Source organism: Frieseomelitta varia, unplaced genomic scaffold, assembly GCF_011392965.1.
Source record: "Frieseomelitta varia isolate USP_RPSP 00005682 unplaced genomic scaffold, Fvar_1.2 scaffold_163, whole genome shotgun sequence".
NCBI classification, from domain to species: Eukaryota; Metazoa; Arthropoda; class Insecta; order Hymenoptera; family Apidae; genus Frieseomelitta; species Frieseomelitta varia.
Genome location: NW_025109339.1, coordinates 1000911 through 1006437, shown reverse-complemented (window position 1 = coordinate 1006437; position 5527 = coordinate 1000911).

The window sequence follows — 5527 nt, the reverse complement described above, 5'->3', positions numbered from 1 at the left end:
GGAAGAAAAAAAAAAATTGAAACAAAGAGAGAAGAGAGAATAGAAATACGTCGATGCAACAAAATATACAGCAGATATTTTTAACATGACGCAAAATGGTGTGCTAGTGCGAGGCGTGCGATTGTACATATAGCTACTCGAGTAATCGTAATGTGTAGATAATATATATATATATATATGATACATAATATGATATGATATATATATATATATATATATATATATATATATATATATAAAGAAATCGGTAAACTTAAGTGGAAACTGTCGATAATGCTTATATATATATGTATACATATATATATATATATATATATATATATGTATACATGTACACACGCGTGTAATGGGCGTGCGCGTGTGTACCAAACACGCGACACACCTATACAGAATATACACGTACAACATATACGAACAACACGCGAGACACCTACACTCATTTATACGTAGGAGAAAGATTGCCGATTGGAACCGATTGGGAAAAAATGCGGGAGTAAAACGGGGAGAGTAAAACGAACGGGGATTATCGGATTAAGTTTAGACTCAGGTTCACGCGCATGTTCACCCTCGTTTGCCTGTCGTCGAGGAGGTCGTCATGTCCACCTGGAAGAAACGAAGAGGGAAGCCGAAACTCGAGGCTGTTCTTCGGAAGATCACAGAAGGAAACGGAAGATGGGGGAAACTCTTGTAAATAGATTTGATAGATACGAGGAGAAGAAAAGGAAGAAAGAAGAAAAGGTTTGCGTGTCGCATTGAAATGCTATAATCCGGCGTGGAATTTGTTACGTTGTATTTTAAATGTCTCTCGTGTCAGTACGTTCGCGTGACGTGATGTAACGAGACGAGCAATAGACGTGTAAAGAGATGGCGTGACGAGATTAGTACATCGGGGTAAATAATGTCCAGGTGGAATAATAATAATAATAATAATAATAATAATAGTAATAAAATAATAATAATAATAATATGATAATGATAATAATAATATAACGGTATAATAATAATAATAATAATAATAACGTAATAATGATAGTAATAACGGTATGATAATACTGATACTAATAATAATAGTAATAACTAATAAAGAAAAAGAAGGAAAATAATATTAATACGATATAATATACTATTGTACGGAAAAAAAAATACCCCGCCTATCTTTCTACTAAAAATGAAAAATTATTTTTTGAATTGTGTCGTCAAAGATGTCCTATGTAACCCGTGTGTCTGTGGGATGGTCCCCGTGGAAAAAAAAATAATCAACCCTTACGCCCCATCGAGATGTAATCGAAGAATCTCTCTTTTTGACAAAAGAAAAAAAAAAAATGAAGCAACACACACACCTCCTCTCTATTTAAATAAGAGAGTTCTAAATTGAACTCGTCGATGTTTGTCGGTATTGGGTTAATTGAAGAAGAAGAAGAAAAAAAGAGGTGAAGAGTAGAAGTCTCTGTGGTTTCTGAAATGAGGTGCGAAGTATTCGGTGGGAGGGATGAGGTGGGAAGAAGAGAGAAAGGAAAGCAAGACGATGTAGGAAGAAAGAAGCTGAATTAGAAAGTAAAGAAAAACGAGAGAAAGGTGAAACGATAACGCGATATAATACGTATACATATAAAGGTAAACGTAAAGGAAAAGAAAAATAGAGAAAAATAGCGAGCCAACGTGCGAGCCACGTCGCTCACACCACGTTGTGTTCCGGGTAGTTGTATGCCGTGGACTTAAAAGCAAAGTAACGAAATAAAAGTAAAAGATACACATACATAATCATAATTAACAAAGTAAACGTACGCTAGGACGAGTTTAAAGAACCGTGGGATTTTTAGTAAAAAAAAAAGAGAAAAAAAAGAAAGAAAAAAAAGAAAAAACGGTGTTAAAAGACTTGTGTGCTAGTGAACCTTTAAAACGATAAACGAAAAGTAAAAAAGAAAAAAAAAAAAGAAGCCGCTGTACATATCCGTTGTGTATAGCCAGTGTGTCGCAAAACCCACGCAAAAAGTATAAGTAGATTCGCGTCCACGTTGTAAGAACAGTGCATTTTTTCTACGAAGTAACGGAAAGTGATGGCCAAAAATGGCTGGCGCGTCGTCTTTTCATTTCTTATTTCTTGTCTTCTTTTTCTTTTTTATTTTCCTCAGATCAATTAACGATTGATCGTCGCGTACGAAATTCGAGCGTAACCAATGATCACTTTCGTTCCGTTTCGTTTTCATTTGTCCGACAGTTCCATTTCCGACTCCATCGTCGAATCGACTGCATTCTAGCGCGCCAATGGGGTCGCTATCGCGATTTTTTGTTTCGTGGAAATGACGACGAGACGAGAGCCCGAAGGCACAGACACACGAGGCATATCCACACAAGTCTGTGATCCACCGATTTTTCGATATTTCCCACAAGTACACGAACTTTACAGCGGAATTTTTACATTCGATCCTGCATTTCCCAAGTTTTCTCAGCGTTCATGGCCATGAACAGCCTCGAGCTCGACTCTCGTTGTATTTTTATATTTTAGTAGCGGTATATGGAACTTCGTAGTTTCTTCGAACCGAGCTGCGTTAACGCTGTAGCGATCGATTATTTTCGAAAGTAATTTTTGTAATTGATGAAAATCATGTGACGCCATAGTCGCGTCACTGGTCGTTACAATGTTAACAACTAACGTCGAGAATACTTTCTCAAATTTTTAATTTCATGTCCCTCCCGCAATTGAAATAAAAATAACTGCTCATTTCCAGACGTAAGTTTTGTTAAATTTCAAGCATCAGTTTGTTTCAAAAACGTTTACAAACGAAGAAATTAATGTACAATTCTGAAATCCAGATTAAACTCGTGGGAATTGTTTCGAAGAAACTACGTGAAGTTGAGATTTTTGACGTGGATCGGATCTGTATCTACTCATTTCAATCAAACTAAATTCGTTCGCTAAATTTTCTTTTTGACAATCGTTTCTCTCTTCGAGGACGTTACAAAGTATTTACTGAAGACGATGCTTGTCCGATTTGTCCATTAACTCGCCGTTACCTGCCATCCGCAATGTAATAGTGTTTTAGATAGTCAGCATGCAACACACGTACGTGGTATGTGTGAGCTCTAAAAAAATGAAAGAGCCGACAAATACCACGTCAGGGGGAAAAAAAAACACTTTTCTATGTGTACTCGTCTGTAACGCGAAACGATACGTAAGGAGAAAGAGATGAGAGAAATGGAACAACGGAAATATTGAAGGTCTGTGTATTCGAGTTAACTTTACGCTTAGCGCATGGTCACCTTCGAGCGATACAACGCCGTGAGAATTCTGCTTTTCAAAAATAAAAATGCCATTTGATAACAAAAACGGTACTGTTCGAAGCTTGGAGGAAACTTTCGTCTACAGATCGTATCACTTTTACGAACGTTCGTGATTACAATCGCGAAGTTTTACATTTTTAAAAGATCTGAATGAGACATACGTTCTGATTTTTGCGTGTAGACAAGTAATTTTAATATTTTATATATTATAAATTGGCCCTGCTCTTGGCGTTGCTCTTTTATTCAACTTTGGAGTTGGAGGGTATATTTTTTCTATGCTCGTCAATTGCAATTTTTAAAAATATGTCAGAACATTAAAATGTTATAGAAGGAGATAGAGGAACATCAGAATATTAAAATATTGTTCGTCTTACAAAAATTTCAAATTTTAACACAGAAATTTGTCAAATCAATTACATCCTCGTTGTAAAGCCACTGTATTGTCCACCTTCCGAGGTGTTTTATATTCCTTTTTATATATTCCTTTTTAGTCACAAAGTGGCATTAAAATCAAAAACTCGATAATACTGAGTAATACTGAGTATTATACACTCATTTTATCTCTTCGACCGTCTTTAATATCATCTTCCAAGTGACGAACAGAAGTTACATAATATCAATCAAGACCATATGCAAAATTCATTGTATCACAATCATAACTTTTCTCACACTATCAAAATAATAATTTTTCGTCCAAAGTAATAAATAATAAACTTAAACATTTTAAATTTTAGTTATATATACCGAATAAATCTTCCCTTCGTAGCGTTAGAAATATAATTGAGAAATTGTCAAATAATACACACAATACAGCTATCAACTTAAAATTAAATCAATCGTTTATCGTTGAAGCAGACAAGTCATCGCAATCTATACGCGCGTGTAAAATAACGGAGATTCCGCAGAATTCTTACGGAGGCTGTGATCCCTGTGACGAGGTGCGAAAATTAATTATTGTTACGCTCGACACGAATCTTCGCCGTCCACTATGTTTGGAGGGCGAACCGCGATCGGCACACGACTAAAAGAAAGCAATACTTCGTAACTATCGTGTATGTCTTTAAAGAGGAAGAGAGAGAGAAGAAAAAATGAGGCAAAAGGATATATCTAAATGCGTGTAACGAGTGAAAGAGAGGGAGAGACAGAATAAAATAGCGTGCAAGAGTGCGTATGTATATCAGGTTAAAAAAAAAAAGAGAGAGAGAGAAAGGAACGTTCGTAATGAACGAACGAATGAATGAGCGATGAGCGAGCCAGAGCTATATAGTAAATTAATATATAACATATTATGAGTTGTGTTGAGACTATAGCCGGAAGGAACAAGTCGTGCGCGAGTCTTTTCTTTTCTTTTTTTTTTTACATTTCTTTCCTTAATTCTCGAAGAACCTCGCTGCGTTTAAGAAGAAACACACATGGTACATATTTGTTCGTGATCGGTGTCTCGTTGTGTTTCTCCTGTTTTTTTTTTTTCTTTTTTTCTTTGCAAGCGACACGCAAAAAGCAAAAGGAAAGCAAGATTAATTAATTTTTACGTGTCGCTGTGTCTTTTTGTACATATGCACATACAGAACTGCACGTCGTTGAAACCGAGACTCGATAATACTTTATTCCCCCCCTCCCTTTTTTTTTTCTTTTACTGTTTCTCGTTTTAATCTCGTTGACATTTATCGATTACTACTGCGTGTGTTCCGTGAATACGTACAATATATATATATACATATGTGTGTGTACGTACATACATACATACAGTGGTTCACGAAAATATTCGAATCGCCTATCTTGGAAAAATATACATATATTTTGTGTTATGTAAAATATTTTGAAATTTCATGAACTGTAATGAGAAACGACTATTATAATGTCATGTTAGTAAAATTTAAAACCAATCTGAAAATGTATGGGCGATAAAAAATAATTCGTATACAACGTGAATTGCCATTTTAAACGAATGATAAGATTTGGAGACGGTCTTATCGAAAATTGATTATAACTGACTGTTTAAATACAGATTCATTTCAAACTTGACCAATATGATCACGATAATCAAGTTTCACTACGATGTTGAACAGAAATTTCAAAATGTTCTATGCAGCATGATAATATTCATAAGTGTTTGAATATTTTCGTGAGTAACTGTACGTGCGTGGCTTTTTCTACTGATCGTAAAAGAACAAAGGAGTCGAGCGAATCGAACATACGCGACATCGATGCCATTCTTTTCTTTTCTTTTTTTTTTTTTTTTTTT